The sequence below is a fragment of the Macaca fascicularis genome, chromosome 8 (genome assembly GCF_037993035.2).
Source record: "Macaca fascicularis isolate 582-1 chromosome 8, T2T-MFA8v1.1".
Classification (NCBI taxonomy): Eukaryota; Metazoa; Chordata; class Mammalia; order Primates; family Cercopithecidae; genus Macaca; species Macaca fascicularis.
The window spans coordinates 154,693,131-154,717,028 of record NC_088382.1 but is presented as its reverse complement, the minus strand read 5'-3'; the positions used below and the strand labels follow the sequence as shown (position 1 = coordinate 154,717,028).

The following is a 23,898-nucleotide window of genomic DNA, read 5'->3' as shown; positions in this document are numbered from 1 at the left end:
GGGAAACACTTAGATTTGCCAGTTTAGGCCGGGCGCGGTGCTCACGCCTGGAATCCCAGCAGTTTGGGAGGCCAAGGTGGGCAGATCACTTGAGGTCAGGAGTTCAAGACCAGTCTTACCAATATGGTGAAACTCCATCTCTACAAAAAATACAAAATTAGCCAGGCATGGTGATGTGCATCTGTAGTCCCAGTTAGGAGGATGAGTCATGAGAATCACTTGAACCCAGGAGGAAGAGGATGCAGTGAGCTGAGATCATGCCACTGCACTCCAGCCTGGGTGGCAGAGTGAGACCCTGTCTCAGAAAAGAAAAAAAAAAGAGATTTACCAATTTATTATAAAGGATAAAGGTGAAGAAATGTGTAGACTGTGGTATGGGGGAAGGGGTGTGGAGTTTTCATGCCCTCCCTGGGTGCATCACCCTCTAGGATCCTATCTACTTAGCTATCCAGCAGCTCTCTGAACCCTGTCCTCTTAGGTTTTTATAGAGACTTTATTATGTAGATATGATTGATTAAACCATTGGCCATTGGTGATCAACTTAACCTTTAGCTCCTTTCCCCTCTCTGAGTTTGGGGCTTTGGAGCTAAGAATCCCGACCCTGAAATCATGCCTTGGCCTTTCCAGTGATCAGCTTCATCCTAAAGCTGTCAGTCAACATAAGCCTACGAAAAGAAAGCACTTTGGAGATTACAAGGATTTTAGGAGTTGTATGCCAGGTCATGGGGGTGAAGACCAAATATATATTTCACACTGCCCACAGGGTTTGCTGACCAGCTCTGTTTTGGCTGCTTGGAGACGCCACTTAGAGAGATGTTCGTTCTCTTCCAAGTCTCTCATTCCTGCTGTTATTCACTCAGAGCATCCCAGGCTGATTCTGGGTCTTAAGGAAACAGATGAGCTAGAAAGCATTTCTTCCTGTGTAGTGGGGGGCCTGAGCATGTAAACAGTAAGCAGAACAGAGTCCTGGGGCTCCATGCTGCCACACAGCTAACGTTGGTCATTTGTGCTTGATGCAGGCCTGGCACTGTGCTGTCACAGTGAATTTATGGAATTTGCCAATATCTCTTTACAATCTGTGCCCAGGAAACTGAGGCACAGAGAGATTAAATGGTGGCCCCAGATCACACAGCCAGCCAGGGACAGAACAGGGTTGGGTTCCTGGCAGATTTATCTCAGCTCCATACTCTTATTTATTTTCCTTAAGGAACCAGCTTTATTGAGGTGTAATTAACATACAATATGTTAACAAATATTTAAAGTATATAATTTTGTATGTTTTGACATATGTATACACATGTGAAACCATTGCTACAATCTAGGGCAGATATATCCATCACCCCCAAAAGTTTTCTCCTCCTTCATCATCTTTCACTCCTTCCTACCTTTCTCACTCCTTCCCACTTATATCCTGAAGTAATTACTGATCTCCTTTCTGTCACTATAAATTATATTTTCTAGAGTTTTATGTGAAAATGGAATCATTGAGCATGTATTCTTTTGGTCTGGCTTTTATTCAACAAAATTATTTTGAGATGTGTTTATGTTGTATATCAATAATTCTTTTTATTTCTGAATAATATTGTATTGTTTGAATATACTACAATTTGTTCATACTCTGTTAACAAACATTTGAGTTGTTTTCGTTTTTTGGTCAGTATACATAAAGCTGCTGTGAACATTGCCTTCCACTCATCTTGTACTTCCCTAAGTTGTTGTGAGTTGTCAAGAATGGTTACTAGTCTCTCCCTTGTCCCCCAGGTGCAGTCACTCATCCAGCATTAAGGCCAGGATTCATTGCTTTCCAGGGCTGCTGAATAGCTATCTTCCTGGCACTTTCCATTCTTACTCTCTTACATTGGAGTCACCATCTATTGAATTCCGTGTCTATTTGTTCATTTATTCCTTGTTTTGCTGAAGTACATCCTCAAATAGGTTGAGCCCTTTTGTGTCTCAATATGGCTTTATTCTACCCTCATGTTTCTGAGTCCTTATGTATGAAATGTTTTATAAACTTCATATAAGTCGAATTATTTTATTCAGTCTGACAGTCATTTTTTTTAGAGTGTGCAGTAAAGGGTTAACTCAGAGGCCTGCACTGCCCAAATCCTGCATATTCCAAAGGTCTTTAGGACTAACCCCTTGACTAGCTTCTTGGAGGTAACCTCTAAGCTGTTGGAATATTCTGCCTGGTAAAAGTATTTGAGTACACCTGGGGCCTTGGGCTATGCTGATTTATGCTAACTATGTGATTTAAAGCAAATGCTTATTTCTGTTTGCCTGGGTCCCTGGACCACAGTGTATCAGATTAACCCCTGAGGGGAGCTGTCAAGGTACCTGAGTGCCCCAAGTCCATGTACTAACCATTAATAAAAATCCTGAACACTAAAGCTTAGGTGAGCTTCCCTGGTCATCAACACTTTGCATATGTTGTCACACATGGTGGCCGGAAGAATTAAGGTCTGTCCAGGTGACCCTACTGGAAGAGGATACCTGGAAGTTCACACTTGGTCTCTCCTGGACCCTGTGTGGCATTTTCCTTTGCTGATTTTTAATTGTATCGTTTTGTCCTAATAAACTGTGTAATTGTGAGCATAAGAGCTTTTCTGAGTTCTGTGAGTCAGAAAATTAGTAAATTATCGAACATGAAGGTGGATTTGGGTACTCCTCGCAGAGTGCTTTGTCCATGTAAATGTAACACAATTATTGATAAAGTTGAGAGTAAGTCTGCCATCTTGCTATTTGTTTTCTATTTGTCTCATCTATTTTTTTTCCTATACTATTTATTTTTATATATATATATATATATATATATATATATATATTTTTTTTTTTTTTTTTTTGAGATGCAGTCTCACTCTGTCGCCCAGGCTGGAGTGCAGTGGTGCAGTCCCAGCTCACTGTAACCTCCACCTCCCAGGTTCAAGTGATTATCCTGCCTCAGCCTCCCAAGTAACTGGGACTACAGGTGCCCACCACCATGCCTGGCTAATTTTTTTATTTTTAGTAGGCATGGGGTTTCACCATGTTGGCCAGGATGGTCTGTATCTCTTGACCTCATGATCCAGCCACCTCGGCCTCCCAAAGTGCTGGGATTACAGGCGTGAAGCACTGCGCCCGGCCTCTTGTATTCTTCTGAATAAATCAAGCTTTGTATGTAATTTTATGTTTCTTCTCCATTAGCTTTTTAGCTGTACATTCTTTCTTAAGTGATGACTCTAATGATTAAATATGTCTCTTTGACTTACTATGGTCTACCTTAATATTTTTACCACTTCTTGGAAAATGCAAGATCCTTACAATTCCTTTTGTCCCTCTCCTTCCTTTCATTATTATTGTCACTTATTTTGTACTACCAACTTTGAAACCTCACCAGAGAGTTTATTCCATTGCTATTTCTTGACAGTAAATATTCATTTAGAGTTACCCTTTCTAGTGTTTTTCATTCCTTTCTGCAATTCTGTACTTCTGTTCAAGATCATTATTTTCAGTTTGAAATTTTTCCTTTAGTATTTCTTGTACTTAAGTTGGCATTATTCTGTGAGCTTTTGTCTGAAAGTGTCTTTGTTTTCCTTTCTTGATTTTTTTCCTTTATTCAATGGATATGATGTATTAATTGATTTTTGGATGCTAAACAAACCTTACATTTCTGGGATAAGTCCCACTCAGTAATGGTGTATAATTTTATATATATATATTGTGGAATTTGATTTGCTAGCATTTTGTTGGGGAATTTTGTGTCTGTATTTATTAGAGATACTGATCTGTTGTTTTATTGTCTGTTTTTGGTATCAGGGTAATACTGTTTTCATTGAATGAATCGGGAAGTGTTCTCTTGTCTTTTTGGAAGAGTTTGTGAAGAATTAGTATTAAGCCTTTTTTTCTATTCTGTAGTTCATTAGTTTCTGTTATATTCCTTATTTTCTACCTTCTGCTTGATTTGGGTTTAGTTCTTTTGTTTGTTTGTTTGTTTTCCCCAGTGTTTTAAGGTTGATTTGGGTTTTGTTTGTTTGTTTGTTTTCCCCAGTGTTTTAAGGTAGAAGATTAGGTTGTTGATTTGCTCCCTTTTAAAAAAAAAAAAATTAGGCATTGAGGGATGGCCAAGACAGCCAAATACAAACAGCTCCGGTCTGCAGCTCCCATTGAGACCAACACAGAAGATGGGTGATTCCTGCATTTCCAACTGAGGTACCCAGTTCATCTCATTGGGACCAGTTAGGTAGTGGAGAGGGAGTGGAAGCAGGGTGGAACATCGCTTCACCCAGGAAGTGCAAGGAGCCAGGGGACCTCCCTCCTCTCCCAGCTAAGGGAAGCCATGAGGGACTGTGCTACACAGCCTAGGTAGTACACTTTTCCCATGGTTTTTACAATCTGCAGATCAGGAGATTCCCTCATGAGCCTACACCACCAGGGTCCTGGGTTTTAAGCACAAAACTGAGCAGCAGTTTAGGCAGGCACTGAGCTAGCTGCAGGAGTTATCTTCATACCCCAGTGGCACCTGGAATCCCAGTGAGACAGAACTGTTCACTCGCCTGGAAAGGGGGCTGAAGCCAGGAAGCCAAGTGGTCTTTCTCAATGAGTCCCACTCCCATGGAGCCCAGCAAGCTAAGAACCACTGGCTTGAAATTCTCACTGCCAGCACAGCAGTCTGGTGTTGACCTGGGACATTCAAGCTTGGAGGGGAAAGGAACAACTTCTGACATTACTGAGGCCTTAGTAGGTGGTTTTCCCCAATAGTGCTAAGAAGACCAGGAGGTTTGGACTGGGCGGAACACCACAGTGTGGTAAAGCAGCTGTGGCCAAACTGCTTCTCTAGATTTCTCCTCACTGGGCAGGGTATCTCTGAAGGAAATGCAGCAGCCCCAGTCAGGAGCTTATAGATAAAACTTTCATCTCCCTGGGACAGAGCACCTGGAGGGAGGGGCAGCTGTGGACACAGCTTCAGCAGACTTGATCTTTCCTGCCTGGCTGTGAAGAGAGCAGCTGATCCTGACAAGGGGGATTCTCCCAGCACAGCACACCAGCTCTGCTAAGGGACAGACTGCCTCCCCAGGTGGGTCCCTGAATCCCATACCTCCTGACTGGGAGACACCTCTTAACAGGTCAACAGACACCTCATACAGGAGAGCTCCAGATGGCATCAGGTTAGTGCCCCATCAGGGATGAAGCTCCTAGAGGAAGGAGCAGGCAGCAATCTTTTTTTTTTTTTTTTTTTTTTTTGAGATGGAGTCTCGCTCTGTCGCCCAGGTTGGAGTGCAGTGGCCGGATCTCAGCTCACTGCAAGCTCCACCTCCCAGGTTTACGCCATTCTCCTGCCTCAGCCTCCTGAGTAGCTGGGACTACAGGCGCCCGCCACCTCGCCCGGCTAGTTTTTTGTATTTTTAGTAGAGACGGGGTTTCACCGTGTTAGCCAGGATGGTCTCGATCTCCTGACCTCGTGATCCGCCCGTCTCGGCCTCCCAAAGTGCTGGGATTACAGGCTTGAGCCACCGCGCCCGGCCTAGCAATCTTTACTGTTCTGCAGCCTCCACTGGTGATAACCAAGTCAACAGGGTCTGGAGTGGACCTCCATCAAACTGCAGCAGACCTGCAGAAGGAGGGGTCTGACTGTTAAAAGAAAAAGTGACTAACAGAATGCAACAATAACCACATCAACAAAAAAGACACACACACACACACATACAAACCCCCATCCAAAGGTCATCAGCCTCAAAGATCAAAGGTAGATAAATCCATGAAGATGAGGAAAAAACAGTACAAAAACACTGAAAATTCCAAAAAGCCTCTTTTCTTCCAAATGATCACAACTCCTCTCCAGCAAGGACACCAAACTGGATGGAGAATGAGATTGATAAATTGACAAAAGTAGGCTTCAGAAAGTGGGTAATAACAAACTCTCTGAGCTAAAAAAAAAAAAAAAAAGTTATAACCCAATGCAAGGAAGCTAAGAAACTTGATAAAAGGTTACAGGAACTGCTAACTAGAATAACCAGTTTAGAGAGGAACATAAATGACCTGATGGAACTGAAAAACACAGCACAAGAACTTCATGAAGCATACACAAGTATCAATAGCTGAATTGATCAAGTAGAAGAAAGGGTATCAGAGAATGAAGATCACCTTGCTAAAATAAGGCATGAAGACAAGATTAGAGAGAAAAGAATGAAAAGGAACGAACAAAGCCTCCAAGAAATATGGGTCTATGTGAAAAGACCAAACCTATGATTGATTGGTGTATCTGAAAGCAATGGGTAGAATGGAACCAAGTTGGAAAACACACTTCAGGATATTATCCAGGAGAACTTCCCCAACCTAGCAAGATATGCCAACATTCAAATTCAGGAAATACACGGAACACCACTAAGATACTCCACAAGAAGATCAAACCCAAGATATATAATCATCAGAATCTCCAAGAGTGAAATGAAGGAAGAAAATGCTGAGGGCAACCAGAGAGAAAGGTCAGGTCACCTACGAAGGTAAGCCCATCAGACTAACAATGGATCTCTCTGCAGAAACCCCATAATCTAGAAGAGAATGGGGGCCAATTTTCAACATTCTTAAAGAAAAGAATTGGACCAGGTGCTGTGGCTCACGCCTGTAATCCCAGCACTTTGGGAGGCTGAGACAAGCAGATTACCTGAAGTCAGGAGTTCAAGACCAATCTGACCAACATGGAAGAAACCCTGTCTCTACTAAAAAATACAAAAATTAGCTGGGCATGGTGGTGCATACCTGGGAGGTGGAGGTTGCAGTGAGCTGAGATTGCGCCATTACACTCCAGGCTGGGCAGTAAGAGCAAAACTCCATCTGAAAAAAAAAAAAAGAATATTCAACCCAAAATTTCATATCCAGCCAAACTAAGTTTCATAAGCAAAAGAGAAATAAAAGCCTTTCCAGGCAAGCAAATGCTGAGGGATTTTGTCACCAGCAGGCCTGCCTTACAAGAACTCCTGAAGGAAACGCTAAATATGGAAAGGAAACACTCATTCCAGCCACTGCAAAAGCGCACCAAAATATAGAGACCAATGACACTATGAAGAAACTGCATCAACTAATGTGCAAAATAACCAGCTAGCATCATGATGCCAGGATCAAATTCACACATAAAAATATTAATCTTAAATGTAAATGGGCTAAATGCCCCAATTAAAAGATGCAGACTGCCCAACTGGATAAAGAGTCAAGACCAATCCGTGTGCTGTATTCAGGAGATCGATCTCACATGCAAAGACACACACAGGCTCAAAATAAAGGAATGGAGGAATATTTACCAAGCAAATGGAAAGCAAAGACAAAAAAAAACAGGGGTTGCAGCCCTAGTCTGATAAAACAGACTTTAAACCAACAAAGATCAAAAAAGACAAAGAAGGGCATTACATAATGGTAAAAGAATCAATGCAACAAGAGGAGCTAACTATCCTAAATATATATGCACCCAATACAGGAGCACCCAGATTCATAAAGCAAATTCTTAGAGACCTACAAAGAGATTTAGACTTTCACTCAATAATAGTGTGAGACTTTAACACCCCACAGTCAATATTAGATTAACAAGACAAAAGATTAGCAGGCTTTATTTATTTTTTAATTTATTTTTCTTTTTTTTTTTTTTTTTTTTTTTGGAGGTGGAGTCTCACTCTGTTGCCCTGGCTAGAGTGCGGTGGTGCAATCTCAGCTCACCGCAAGCTCTGCCTCCTGAGTCCACACCATTCTTCTGCCTCAGCCTCCCGAGAATCTGGGACTACAGGCACGTGCCACCATGCCCAGCTAATTTATTTGCATTTTTAGTAGAGACAGAATTTCACTGTGTTAGCCAGGATGGTCTCAATTTCCTGACCTCATGATCTGCCCACCTTGGCCTCCCAAAGTGCTGAGATTACAGGTGTGATCCACCACACCCAGCCAGCATCCTTTAAAATTAAAGGATATTCAGGACTTGACTTCTTCTCATTCTTGTTAGTGCCACATGGCACTTATTCTAAAATCAACCACATAATTGGAAGTAAAACACTCCTCTGCAAATGCAAAAGAATAGAAATCATAACAGCCTCCCAGACCACAGTGCAATCAAATTAGAACTCAGGATTAAGAAACTCAAAACCGTACAACTACATGGAAATTGAACAACCTACTCCTGAATGACTCCTGGGTAAATAATGAAATTAAGAATGAAATAAGTTCTTTGAAACCAATGAGACCAAACAGACAATGTACCAGACTTTCTGGGACACAGCTAAAGCAGCGTTAAGAGGGAAATTTATAGCACTAAATGCCCACATCAGAAAGCTGGAAAGATCTGAAATTGGCACCCTAACATCACAATTAAAACAACTAGAGAAGCAAGGGCAAACAAATTCAAAAGCTAGCAGAAGACAAGAAATAACTAAGATCAGAGCAAAACTGAAGGAGATACAGACAGGAAAAACCCTTCAATAATCAATGAATGCAGGAGATTTTTTTTTTTTAAACATTAACAAAATAGACCACTAGCTAGACTAATGAAGAAAAGAGAGAAGAATCAAACAGATACAATAAAAAATAATAAAGGGGATATTACCACTGATCCCACAGAAATACAAACTATGATCAGAGAATACTATAAACACCTCTACACAAATTAGAAAATCTAGAAGAAATGGATAAATTCCTGGACATATGCACCCTCCCAAGACTAAACCAGGAAGGTGTCAAATCCCTGAACAGACCAATAACAAGTTCTGAAACTGAGGCAGTAATTCATAGCCTAACAACCCCAAAAAAGCCCAGAACCAGATAGATTCACAGCCAAATTCTACCAGAGGTATAGAGAGGAACTGGTACCATTCCTTCTGAAACTATTCCAAAGAATAGAAAAAGAGAGAATCCTCCCTAACCTTTTTATAAGGCCAGCATCATCCTGATACCAAAACCTGACAGAGACACAACAAAAAAAGAAAATTTCAGGTCAGTATCCCTGATGAACATCGATGCAAAAATGCTCAATAAAATACTGGCAAACCGAATCCAGCAGCATATCAAAAAGCTTATTCATCAAGATCAAGTCAACATCATCCTTGGGATGCAGGGCTGGTTCATCATAGGCAAATCAATAAATGTAATCCATCACATAAACAGAACCAATGGCAAAAACCGCATGATTATCTCAATAGATGCAGAAAAGGCCTTTGAAAAAATTCAACATCCCTTTATGTTAAAAACTCTCAATCAACTAGGTATTGATGGAACATATCTCAAAATAATAAAAGCTATTTATGACAAACCCATAGCCAATATCATACTGAATAGGCAGAAGCTGGAAACATTCCCTTTGAAAACCGTCACAAGACAAGGATACCCTCTCTCACCACTCCTATTCAACATAGTATTGGACGTTCTGGCCAGGGCAATCAGGCAAGAGAAAGAAATAAAGAGTATTCAAATAGGAAGAGAGGCAGTCAAATTGTGTCTATTTGACTGTATATTTGGAAAACCCCATTGTCGGCCAGGCACGGTGGCTCACACCTGTAATCCCAGCACTTTGGGAGGCCAAGGCAGGTGGATCACGAGGTCAGGAGATTGAGACCATCCTGGCTAACATGGTGAAACCCCATGTCTACTAAAAATCCAAAAAAATTAGCCGGGCGTGAGCCAAGATCGTGCCACTGCACTCTGGCCTGGGCGACGGAGCAAGACTGCATCTCAAAAAAAAAAAAAATCAGGAAACAACAGATGCTGGCAAGGCTGTGGAGAAATAGGAATGCCTTTACACTGTTGGTGGGAGTGCGAATAAGTTCAATCATTGTGGAAGACAGTGTGGTGATTTCTCAAGGATCTAGAACCGGAAATACCAGTTGACCCAGCAATCCCATTACTGAGTATATACCCAAAGGATTGTAAATCATTCTGCTATAAAGATAACATGCACACATACATTTCTTGTAGCACTATTTACAATAGCAAAGACTTGGAACCAACCAAAATGCCCATCACAGATAGACTGGATAAAGAAAATGTGGCATATATACACCATGGAATACTATGCAGCCATAAAGAAGAATAAGTTGATGTCCTTTGCAGGGACATGGATAAAACTGGAAGCCATAATTCTCAGCAAACTAACACGGGAACAGAAAACCAAAAACGATATGTTCTCACTCGTAAGTGGGAGTTGAACAGTGAGAACACATGGACATAGGGAGGGGAACATCACACACCAGGGCCTGTCACGGGGTGAGGGGCAAGGGGAGGGAAAGCATTAGAACAAATGCATGTGGGCTAAAAACCTAGATGACAGGTTGATAGGTGCAGCAGAGCACCATGGCACATGTATACCTATGTAACAAACCTGCAGGTTCTGCACATGTATCCCAGAACTTAAAGTAAAGTTTCTGAAAAAGAAAAAAGAAAAATTTTTTTAACTTTAAAAAATGTAGGCATTGACAGCTACAAATTTCCCTTTAAGCACTGATTTAGCTGCATCCCACAGGTTTTGATATGTTGTGTCTTCCTTTTCATTCATCTCGAAGTATTTTCTAATTTTGCTTTGTACTTCTTGTTTGACCCATTGGTTATTTAGTACTATGTTACTTAATTTTTACATATTTGTGAATTTAGCAAATTGTTTTCTGTTATTAGTTTCAGTTTCATTCCATTATGTTTAGAAAACATAATGACAAGGAAACTTGTACAATTTCAGTCTTTTTAAACTTTTCAAGGCTTGTTTTATGGCCTCACCTATGATCTGTCCTGGAAAATATTCCATGTGTACTTGAGAAAAATGTATATTCTGCTGTTGTTGCGTGGAGTATTCTCTAACAACTTATATGTTTGTTAAGTCTAGTTTGTATATAGTGTTCTAAATCTTCTACTCTTGTCCCTCAGTATCCATGGGGGATTGGTTCCAGGAACCCCTCCAAATACCAAACTCCACAGATGCTCAAGTCCCTTATATAAAATGGTGTAATATTTTCATATAACCTATGTACATCCCCCTCCTATATACTTTAATACTATGTAAATAGTTGTTAAACTGTACTGTCTAGGGAATAATGACAAATCTGTATATGTTCAGTACAAATGCAACCATGCTTTTTGTTTAATTTCCAATTTTTTTTTGTATTTGTGGTCACTTGAATCCATTGATGCAGAATCTCTAGTGTATTAGTCTATTTTCACACTGCTGTGAAGAACTACCTGAGACTGAGTCATTTATAAAGGAAAGAGGTTTAATTGACTCATAGTTCTACATACCTGGGGAGGCCTCAGGAAACTTACAGTCATGGCAGAAAGTAAAGGGGAAGTAAGGCACGTCTTACATGGCAGCAGCAGTGGGCGGGGAGGGTCGACTGCCAAGCACTTTTAAACCATCAGGTCTTGTGAGAACTCACTATCATGTGAACAGCCTGGGGGAAACCACCCCCATGATCCAATCACCTCCCACCAGGTCTCTCCCTCAACATGTTGGGATTAAAATTTGAGAAGAGATTTGGATGGGGACACAGAGCCAAACTGTATCACCTAGATACAGAGGGCCAACTGTATTTCCTTGTTGATCTTCTGGTTAGATGTTCTATCCAAATTGGAAGTGGGGTTTGAAGTCTCTGACAACTGTTGTTGAACTATGTATTTCCCCCCAACGCGGAGACCAGCTCGGTCGGAGAGACCCTAACCCAGGGGCGCTAGAGAAGTTAAAGACACACACACAGAAATATAGCGGTGTGAAGTGGGGAATCAGGGATCTCACAGCCTTCAGAGCTGAGAGCCCCAAACAGAGATTTACTCACATATTTATTAACAGCAAACCAGTCATTAGCATTGTTTCTATAGATATTAAATTAACAAAAATTATCCCTTATGGGAAATGAAGGGATGGGCCGAATTAAATGAATAGGTTGGGCTAGTTAACTGCAGCAGGAACACGCTCTTAAGACACAGTTCACTCATGCTAATTGTGGCTTAAGAATGCCTTTAAGTGGTTTTCCACCCTGGGCGGGCCAGGTGTTCCTTGCCCTTATTCCCGTAAACCTGTCACAACCTTCCAGCTTGGGGGTTAAGGCCATTATGGACATATCACAGTGCTGCAGAAATTTTGTTTATGGCCAGTTTTGGGGCCAGTTTATGGCCAGATTTTGGGAGGCTTGCTCCCAATATGTCTCCCTTCTTTGATTTGCAAAGAGATAAAAGCAAGGGCAGCTTTGTCACGGTGAGCTATTTCTCGCAGGAGTTGGGATCTGCATCTGCAGACTGTACAAAGACAACACAGATTAAAAGCACAACCATCATAGAAATCACAGAGCTTCCAAGTGTTTTTATCCATTTAAATGGGCTACTAGCTGCTAATCTGTCTGCAGCTCCTTTAAGCACTCTATTTCTGGCATTAAGGTCAGGTGTGCCTGGGATGCTTTAAATATTTGTTCTTTTAATTTTGCAATATCCAAAACCAAGTTTGTAGAGTGTCTTTCTAGATGCTTTTTTATTCTTTCCCAAATTTTGATCTTATTAAGAGCATTTAATAGTTTCCACAAATCCTTATGTTTACCTCCTAGAGCGGGCCATATCATTTGAGGTTGAGGTGCCACTATATCACCGTGGTTCCAGATAATAGGAACTTTTGCCGTGCTTCTTATAATTTCTACCATCTGACTGTTTTGTTCAGATCAGCTGAACATAGTGTGACCGTGCCACGCAGACTCAGGTGCAGTTCAAGCTAAACATCCTCTTAGGGGACCAATTAATAATGATTCCATAGGAATCATTGTGTAGCACCTCTCTGCCTGTTCTGCAAAGCAATCTTCCTAAACAAGTACGTTCATTTTTTTCTAACTGGGTCCAATTCTGTTTACAAATAGGTTTTTGAGGGTGGTATGCCTCAATTATAGGAGCAGATTTATTATGGTAAATACTGAGATCAGAAAGCATGTGTAACTGTGTCAGAGTGATTGCATCTAGGCATTATTACCAGCCCTTATGGAAAGAATACTCATGGCTGTGGTGATAACCGCTATCATAGCTACAATTAAATTACTCATTGTGACTAGTTGCCCCACTTTCCTTAGGTTTTCTTCTGCCATCTGTGACAGCTTCTTGATCTGTCCCCAGGTGGGTGGCTGTGTTCAACGGTTGTTGCTCGTGACAGTTGGGGTCCTCCTCAGCGTCAGCCTCAACATGGCTGCAACTGAGGGGTCCTCAGGATCCTCCCAGAGTCTCTTCCTCGACATCTGGCTTGTAAGGTTTCAGGTGTCTTGATGGTATCCAAATCGACTGTTGATTTTGGCCTGGAGAAAAACAAGCATAACCTCTTCCCCAAGTTATTATTTTGCCTATTTCTTAACTTTTTGTTATTGGATCTTTTCACCAAATGATGCTAGATTCAGTTGTGTATGGGCTGTCCTGTAATCTGTATTTCTCTTCCTTGTTTGTTTTTGTCATCAGTTGTTGTTCTGTATGAAATCATAACTGAGCATTTTCAATTAACTGTGTGGAGTGAACCACGTATGAGGAATCAGAAATCACAGTAATAGGCATATCAAAATCAGTCAATACCTCAGTTACAGCTACAAGCTCTGTTTTTTGAGCTGAAGTATAGGACGTCTGGAAAACTTTACTTTTTGAGCCAAAATAAGAAGCTTTGCCATTGCTAGACCCATCTGTAAAAACATTCTCAGCACCTTCAGTTGGTTTAAATTTAGTTATTTTAGGGAGAATCCAATTAGTTAATTTCAAAAACTGAAACAGCTTCGTTTTAGGAAAATGATTATCGAGAATGCCCACAAAGTCAGCTAAATGGATTTGCCAAGTAAGACTATAAAAGCTTGCTGTATTTGTGCCTTTGTGAGAGGGACAATAATTTTTCCAGGATCATATCCATGATATTTAACAATCCGAGTTCTCCCAATCGCTATCATAGTAGTGATTTGACCTAAATAAGGAGTTAGAGTCCGTGGATTAGTATGTGGAAGAAAAAGCCACTCTACTAAGTCCTGTTCTTGAACAATAACACCAGTAGGTGAATGCTGAGCTGAAAAAGTTAGCAAATCTAGAGTCTTCTCTGGATCTATTCTATTTATCTGAGCTTTATGGCCTTGCTTCTCAATCAGTTGTAACTTGACCTCAGCCTCCTTTGTTAATTGCTGAGGGCTAATGAGACTAGGATTTCCTCTAAGGATAGACAATAGATTACTCATGGCATAGGTAGGAATGCCTAGAGCAGGTCATATCCAGTTAATATCCCCTAGTAATTTTTGAAAATCATTTAGTGTTTTTAATTTATCTCTACATATGGTTAGTTTCTGTGGCACAATGGTAGTGTCATTTACTAAAGTCCCCAAGTAGGAGTAAGGAGGAGGAGTATGAATTTTTTCAGGAGCTATAATTAAACCAGCATGAGAAATTGAATTTTGCAAGTGATCATAACATTGGAGTAATTCTCGAGTGGGGGCAGCACAAAGTATATCATCCATATAATGAATAATGTAACACTGTGAAAATATTTAACAAGTAGGTTCCATTGCTTGCCCCACATACATCTGGCAAATAGACTGTTTAACATGCCCTGTGGCAACACTTTCCAATGATAACGCTTAGCAGGCTGCAGGTTGTTTACTGCAGGAATTGTAAACGCAAACCGTTCACAGTCTTGCTCAGCTAAAGGCATAGTAAAGAAACAGTCTTTTAAGTCTATGACTATTAAAGGCCAATTTTTTGGAATTATAGCAGGAGAAGGCAATCCTGGCTGTAATGCTCCCATAGGTTGTATAACTGAATTGGTGGCTCTTAAGTCAGTTAACATTCTCCATTTTCCTGATTTTTTCTTGATTGCGAAAACTGGAGAATTCCAAGGAGAAAATGTTGGAGCTATGTGCCCATTTTCTAGTTGTTCAGCAACTAATTTCTCTAAAGCTTCCAGTTTCTCTTTACTTAGCGGCCATTGTTCTATCCAAATCGGCTTATCTTTTTTAACCATTTTAAAGGTATATGTTCTGGAGGCTTAACAATGGCCACCATCAAAAATGTTTTCCTCATCTTTGGTGGGAACTCTGTTTTTCTGCTTGAAGCGGTTCTTTCAAACCTGGCAAATTTTTTTCTAGTCCCATACCAGGGACATACCCCATTTCAGGCATTGTATGTTGACTTTGAGGGCTATATAATTGTTTTGGAATTAGAACTTGTGCTCCACGTTGTTGTAATAAATCTCTTCCCCATAAATTTGTAGGTACAGAAGTTATAATTGGTTAAATAATCCCAGGTTGTCCATCAGGCCCCTCACAATGCGAAATATAACTACTTTGATAAACTTCAGCGACTTTACCAACTCCAACCACGTTAAATTGAGTGGGTGGAATTGGTCACGTGGACGGCCAGTGCTGTAGATAAATGATGGAAATGTCCGCTCCTGTATCTACCAAAACTTTAAATTTCTTTCCTTGAATAGTTATTTCACAGGTAGAACGTTTATCAGTAATTTGATTTACCCAATAAGCCGCTTTGCCTTGTTTATTTGCACTTCCAAATCCTCCTGTTCGTTTAATTTCACTTTTTCCGATTCCCACATATGGCACAATCAGGAGCTGTGCTATGCGCTCTCCTGGCTTTGCTTTCCAGGGAACAGAAGCAGATATAACAATCTGAATTTCCCCATTGTAATCTGAATCAATGACTTCTGTATGTATATGTACGCCTTTTAAACTTAAACTAGACCTTCTTAAAAGTAATCCTATTGTCCCTGCTGTCAAGGGTCCGCAGACTCCTGTTGGGACCTTTTGCAGGGGTTCCCCAGGCAGAAGGCTCACAGCTTTTGTGCAGAAAAATCTACTGTGGCACTACCAGCTGTGGCGGGGGACAGACATTGTACAGGAGTGAGGGAATGGCCTGAACTAGAAATGCCCCGGTTTAGAATGGGGCCAGGGACGAGTCCCTCATGGTGTTTCCCGAAATCGGGTTCCCATCTTTATCAAACTTAGAGTGACATTTACTAGCCCAGTGTTTTCCTTTTTTACATTTTGGACATATTTCAGGCTCAACAGTTTTCTTTTTTTCCCCTATCTGGCGGCCTGATTTGCTGATTTTTTCTACATTCTATTTTAGTATGACCATGCTTCCCATAGTTAAAACAAGCTCCAGGAAATGGAGTGTTTCCTTTATCCACTCTCAGTCCTGCCATTGCCTGTGCCAACAAGGTAGCTTTATGCAGATTACCTCCGATACCATCACAGGCCTTGATATAATCAACTAAATGTGCTTTCCCTTTGATAGGTCACAGAGCAGCCTGACAATCGGGATTAGCATTGTCGAAAGCTAATAACTGCAATACTATATCCTGAGCAGCCGAATCTGCAATCATCTTTTTAAGAGACTCCTGTAACTGAGTTATAGAATCAACATATGGTTCCCTTGGTCCCTGTTTTATAGCACTAAAGGAAGGGTATTGTTCTCCACCTGAAGTGATTTTTTTTCCCAAGCTCTAATGCACACTCCTCTAAGCTGTCCTTTGGCATCATCCTGTATGACCAGTTGTGCATCTAAACCAGCCCAGCTGCCAACCCCCAAAAGTTGGTCTGCGGTTACATTAATCTGAGGTTGGGCCTGGGCCTTGCGAGCAGCCTGAATGGAAGCTTCATCTGCCCACCAAGCTTTAAATTGTAAGAACTGAGCAGGAGTTAGACAAGCTTGAGTAAGAGCATCCCACTCAGTAGGAATCATCCGACTGGAAATAGCAACATTCTTCAACAGTCCCATTACAAAAGGAGAACCTGGTCCATACTGATTTATAGCTTGTTTTAATTCTTTGAGTAATGTAAAAGGAAAAGGCTCAAATGTAGCTGTAATATTTCCCTCTTGAACTGGAGTGTGTATTCTAACCGGGAACTTCGAAGCCTCTAAATCACCCTCTCATCTAGCTTGCTGAACTCCTGCCTGAATAGAATTAAGAGCAGTCACTGGAGGCAATGCTTGAAAAGTCACTGGGGCAACTACTTTTTGCACAGTGTCCTCCAGAAAAGAAAGATTTGTGGGGTCATTTTCTTCAAAATAATAATGAGGGGGTGCAGAAGAGTAGGGATGAACTTCTCCTTCCTTTGCCGGTTTAGCTTTGGCTGGCAAATAAACATGCTCTGTAACCTCTGCTGTTACTTCGTTATACTCTTGTTCCTCCTCATCATCAGTGTGAAAAAGTTCCAAGGTGGAAAGAACCAGCCCCCAAATTTGCCCCATTGTTACCCTGATGCTTCCAAGCTCCCCTTCTTTGTGACGTGAGAAATCAGGGGTCTCACAGCCTTCAGAGCTGAGAGCCCTGAACAGAGATTTACCCACATATTTATTAACAGCAAACCAGTCATTAGCATTGTTTCTATAGATATTAAATTAAAAGTATCCCTTATGGGCTGGGCGTGGTGGCTCACAGCTGTAATCCCAGCACTTTGGGAGGCCGAGGCGGGCGGATCACAAGGTCAGGAGATCGAGACCACGGTGAAACCCCGTCTCTATTAAAAATACAAAAAATTAGCCGGGCGCGGTGGCGGGCGCCTGTAGTCCCAGCTACTCAGGAGGCTGAGGCAGGAGAATGGCCTGAACCCGGGAGGTGGAGCTCGCAGTGAGCCAAGATTGCGCCACTGCACTCCAGCCTGGGGCACAGAGTGAGACTCTGTCTCAAAAAAAAAAAAAAAAAAAAAAAAAAAAAAAAAAACAGTATCCCTTATGGGAAATGAAGGGATGGGCCGAATTAAATGAATAGGTTGGGCTAGTTAACTGCAGCAAGAACACGCTCTTAAGACAGTTTGCTCATGCTAATTGTGGCTTAAGAATGCCTTTCAGTGGTTTTCCGCCCTGGGCTGGCCAGGTGTTCCTTGCCCTTATTCCCATAAACCTACAACCTTACAGCTTGGGCGTTAGGGCCATTATGGACATATCACAGTGCTGCAGAAATTTTGTTTATGGCCAGTTTTGGGGCCAGTTTATGGCCAGGTTTTGGGGGGTTTGCTCCCAACACCCCAATTCTTTCAACCTTTCATTGCACATTCTTTGAAGCTCTGTTGTTAGCTGTGTATATGTTTACAAGTGTTATAACTTATGAGTTGACCCTTTTATCATTATAAAATGTCCCTCTTTATCTCTGGTAGCATGTTACATTTTAAAGTCTATTTTGTTGTTATTAGTATAACCACTCTAGCTTTATTATGGTTGCTATTTGCATAACACAGGGTATCTTATTTGATTTATGATTTTTCAACTTCACAATGGTACAAAATCATTCTGTTTTTCACTTCCAGTACAGTAGTCAATAAATTGCATGATATTCAACACTTTACTATAAAATAGGCTTTGTATTAGATTATTTTGCCCAACTGTAGGCTAATGTAAATGTTCTGAGCATGTTTCAGGTAGGCTAGGCTAAGCTATGGTGTTTGATAGGTTAGATGTATTAAATGCATTTTTTACTTATTAGTCCATTCTCACACTACTATAAACAAATACCTGATACTGGGTAATTTGTAAGGAAAAGAGGTTTAATTGGCTCACAGTTCTGCAGGCTATACAGGAAGCATACCAGCTTCTGCTTCTAGGGAGGCCTCAGGAAACTTAAAATTATAGCAGGAGGTGAAGGGGAAGCAGGCACATCTTACATGGCTGGAGCAGGAGGAAGAGATACAGGAAGGAGGTGCCACACACTTAACCAGATCTCACTAGAACTCTATCACAAAAACAGCACCAGGGGGATGTGCTAAGCCATTCATGAGAAACTGCCCCCATGATCCAATCACTTCCTACGAGGCTCTATCTCCAGCATTGGGGATTGCATTTCAGCATGAGATTTGGGTGGGAACATAGATCCAAACCGTATCAACTTCTATATTTTCAACGTATGATGGGTTTTTCAGGACATAACACCATTGTAAGTTGAGAAGCATCTGTGTATCTTTTTCCATTCTTTTACTTCCAATCTGTTTATATCTTTGAATCTAAAGTATATTTCCTATAGACAGCATATAGTTGGATATTGTTTTTTAATCCACTGTGACTCTGACTTTTTTTCCTTCCTTTTTTTCTTTCTGCCTTTTCTTTGAATTGTTTAGTCACATTTATTGTACTTTGTTGTGTAGTTGGGTTTACATCTGCCATTGTGCTCTTTGTATTTTGTATATCTTGTGTCTTTTCTGTTCCACCATTCCTCCTTAATTTTTTTCTTTTGCATTGAGTAGATTTTACTTTATTTTTATTTTTAGAGTCAGGTCTTGCCCTGTTTCCCCAGGCTGGAGTGCAGTGGCCTGATCATGGCTCTCTGTAGCCTTGAACTCCTGGGCTGAAGGGATCCTTCCTCCTGAGCCTCAAGCCTCAAGTCTCAAGTAGCTGGGACTACAGGTGTCTGCCACCATGCCTGGCTAAGTGTGTGGGGGTTTTTTGTTTTGTTTTGTTTTGTTTGCTTTTTTTTTTTCCAATTTTATTTTTAGAAACAGGGTCTTGCTTTTATGTTGCCTAGGCTGGTCTCAAACTCCTGGCCTCAAGTGATCTTCCTGCCTCAGCCTCACAAGTGACTGGGATTATAGCTGTGAACCACCATGCCCAGCTGCATTAAGTACAATTTTTCTATTATAACATTTTAATTTCTTTACTGATATTTTCACTTTTTGAAAGTTATTCTCTTAATGACAACTCGAGCTTACCACATACATTTCATCAGAATTTACTTCTGATTTATACTAACAAAATTCAATGAGATATAGAATTGTTACTCATATATAGCTCTATTTAATCTTCCTCCTTTATGTACTGTTGTTTTACAATTATATGTGTGTTATAAACCCACAAATACATTTTTATAATTTTTACTTTATATAATTTTATGTCAATTGTGGAAATAGAAAAGAAATGAGAAAGTATATATTGGTAAAATTTTTAATGTTTACTTTCCTACTTACCATTTATGGTTTTCTTCATATGTTCCTGTACATTCAGGTTACCATCTGCTGTCATTTCCTTTGTCCAGTACAACTCTGCTCTCATCCACCTCCTTTGTGCTGTTGTCATATATAATACATGTTTACATCTTAAAGCCTAAACAATATAATTATATAAAATTGATTTATAACATTGCTTTTTAAATTAATTGAGATTAAATACATACATTTATACTGTCTTATATAATTAAAGAATTACCTTTATCTTTGTTCTTTGTGTTTTTGGTGGGTTCTCATTTCTATCTGGGTTTACTTGCTTTCAACCTGAAGAATGTTCTTTGGTATTTTTTATAAGGTGGGTCTAGTAGCAATAAATTGTCTGTTTATATTTATCTGGTAATGCTTTTATTTCATCTTCACTTTTGAAAGATAATTTGCTGGATAGAAACTTCTTCTTCTTCTTTTTTTTTTTTCTTTTTTAGAGACAGTCTCGCTCTGTTGCCCAGGATGGAGTACAGTGGTGCGATCTCAGCTCACTGCAGCCTCCATCTCCTGGGTTCAAGTGATTCTTCTGCCTCAGCCTCCTGAGTAGCTGGGATTACAGGCACACGCCACCATACCCAGCTTTCTTTTTTTTTTTTTTTTTTTTTTTTCTTAAATAGAGATGGGGTTTCACCATGTTGGCCAGGCTGGTCTCGAACTCCTGACCTCAGGTGATCCATCCAACTCGGCCTCTAGAGTTGCTGGGATTATAGGCGTGAGCCACCACACCAGGCCAGTATAGAAAATTCCTGGTTGAGAGTCTTTTTCTTTCAGAACTTTGAATATGTTATTCACTGCCTTCTGACCTCTATTACTTCTGATGAGAAGTCTACTGTTTATCTTATTGGGGTTCCCTTGTACATGATCAGTTGTTTTTCTCTTGCTTTCAAGATTTTCTCCTTGTCATTAACATTTAATGTTTTTACCCAGATGTTTCTGAGTGTTGGTATCTTTGTGTTTATCCTACTTGGAGTTCTTTGGGCCTCTTGGATGTGCAGTTTAATGTTTTCCAGGAAATATCAGAAGTTTTCAGCCATTATTCAAGTATTTCTTAAATGGTGGTAAAACTATATAACATGAGGATCACTCTACATTCTTAAACATTTTTAAGTGTACAATACAATAGCAAAATGCTGTGTAGCAGATCTCTAGAACTTTCTCAAAACCTTGCATGACTGAAACCCTATGCCCACTGAATAGCAACTCCCCATTTCTCCCTCTCCCCAACCCCTGGCAACCACCATTGCACTTTTTGTTTCTATGGGTTTGACTGTTTTAGATACCTCATATAAGTGGAACTATGCAGTATTCATCCTTCTATGACTGTCTTATTTCACTTAGCATAATATCCTCAAAGTTCACTTATGTGACATTTTTTGCATATGACATTTTTTTCTACAATATTTTATGGCTGAATATTTCATCATATGGATATACCACATTTTCTTTATACCTCCATCTGTTGATGGACATCTAGGTTGTTTCCACCTCTTGGCTATTGTGAATAATGCTGCAGTGAACATGGGAGCACAAACCTATCTTCAAGATTCTGACATTGGCTAGCTGCAGTGGCTCACACCTGTAATCCCAACACTTTGGGAGGCCAAGGTGAGTGCACAAGGTCAAGAGATCGAGACCATCCTGGCCAACATGGTGAAACCCTGTCTCTACTAAAAATACAAAAATTAGCTGGGCATGGTGGCATGTGCCTGTAATCCCAGCTACCCAGGAGGCTGAGGCAGGAGAATTGCTTGAACCTGGGAGGTGGAGGTTGCAGTGAGCTAAGATCACGCCACTGCCCTCCAGCCTGGTGACAGAACAAGACTTCATCTCAAAAGAAAAAAGAAAAAGGATTCTGATATCAATTCTTTGGGATAGTTACCCAAAAGTGGGATTACTGAATCATATTATGGTTCTATTTTTAATTTTTAAAGAAACATCTATATTGTTTTGCATGACTGAACCATTTTACATTTCTACCAACACATCATCATCAACACTTGTTATTTTTCAGGCTTTTAAAAAGTAATAGCCATTCTAATGTGTGTAGTGATACCTCTTTGTGGTTTTCATTTGCATTTTCCTGATGATGTTGAGCATCTTTTCATATATTAATACCTTTTGACCATTTATGTGTCTTCTTTGAGAAAAAAACTTGGCCCATCTTTTTTTAAATGGGGTCTTGCTCTGTTGCCCAAGCTAGAGTACAGTGGTGCCATCATAGCTCACTGCATTCTTGACCTCCTCTGCACAATAAATATCTTTATTTCTCACAGTTCTTAAGGCTGGAAGTCCAAGATTAGGGTGCAAGCATGATCTGGTTCTAATGACGGCCCCTTCTGAATTGCAACCTGTTACTATGTCCTCACATGGCAGAGGAAGCAAAGGTCTCTGGGGTCTCTTTTATAAGAGCACTAATCCCAATTATGAGGGACCTGCCTGCATAATCACCTCCCAATGGTCCCACCTCCCAATACCATCACCTTGTGATTCAACATATGACTTTTGTTGTCTGTTGTTTCAGAGAGAATCTCACTGTTGTCCAAGCTAGAGTGCAGTGGCGAGATCATAGCTCACTGAAGCCTCAAACTCCCAAATTCAAGCAATCCTCCTTCCTCAGCCTCCCAGGTAGCTGGGACTACAGGCATGTGCCACCACACCTGGCCTGGGCCTTGTTTATTGGGAGGTTTTTGATTACTGCTTCAGTCTCCTTGTTTTAGGTATAGGTCTACTCAGAATTTCTATTTATTCGTGAATCAGTCTTGGTAGATTGTATATTTCTGAGATTTTATCCATTTCTTCTACATTGTCCAATTTGTTGTCATGTAATTGTTCACAGCAGTATCTTACAATCTTTTAATTTCTGTGGCATCAGTTGTAATGTCTCTTTCATTTCTGATTTTGAGTTTTCTCTCTTTTGTTCTTAGTTAATCTAGCTACAGGTTTATCCATTTTGTTACTTTCAAAAAACCAACTGTTTTGTTGTTTTTTCTATTGTTTTTCTATTCTATTGCTTTCTACAGATTGTATTTATTTCTACTCTAATCTCAGTTATTTCCTTCCTTCTCACTTTGGGGTTAGTTTGTTCACCTCTACTTCCTTCAAGTATAAAATTGGGATTATTTTGCATCTTTTAAAATGGAGGCATTTATTCCTATAAAATTCCCTCTTAGTACTGCTTTTGCTTCATCCCGTAAGTTTTGGTATGTTGCATTTTTCACTCGCGTCCCTGTGAAGAGACCACCAAACAGGCTTTGTGTGAGCAATAAAGCTGTTTATTTCACCCGGGTACAGGCGGGCTGAGTCTGAAAAGAGAGTCAGCAAAGGGAGATAGGGGTGGGCTGTTTTATAGGATATGGGTAGGTAAAGGAAAATTACAGTCAAAGGGGGTTGTTCTCTGGTGGCCAGGGGCAGGGATCACAGGGTGCTCAGTGGGGGAGCTTTTGAGCCAGGGTGAGCCAGGAGAAGGAATTTCACAAGGTAATGTCATCAGTTAAGGCAGGAACGGGCCATTTTCACTTCTTTTGTGGTGGAATGTCATCAGTTAAGGCAGGAACCGGCCATCTGGATGTGTACGTGCAGGTCACAGGGAATATGATAGCTTAGCTTGGGCTCAGAGGCCTGACAGCATTTCCATGTTTATTTTGAGATACTTTCTAAACTCTTTTGATTAGTTCTGTGAACCCAGAAAACCTGAGACAGGTCTCTGGTAATTTAGAAAGTTGATTTTGCCAAGGTTGAGGATGTGCTGTGACACAGCCTCAGGAGGTCCTGACAACATTTGCCCAAGGTGGTCGGGGCACAGCTTCGTTTTATGCATTTTAGGGAAACATGACACATCAATAAATTTATGTGAGAAGTACATCGGTTCGGCCTGGGAAGGTGGGACAACTTGAAGCAAAGGCAGGAAGACTTGAAGTGGGGAGGGAGCTTCCAGATCACAGATAGCTGAGACACAAATAGTTACTTTTTTTTGAGTTTCTGA

The 23,898-nt window shown here is 40.6% G+C and overlaps 1 protein-coding gene across 27 annotated transcripts in view; it reads left to right on the top strand.

Moving 5' to 3' along the window:
• Positions 1-23,898, top strand: part of LOC102122229 (uncharacterized) — a 60,359-nt gene that overhangs the window by 23,037 nt on the left and 13,424 nt on the right. The gene's annotated exons all lie outside the window — the stretch shown is intronic.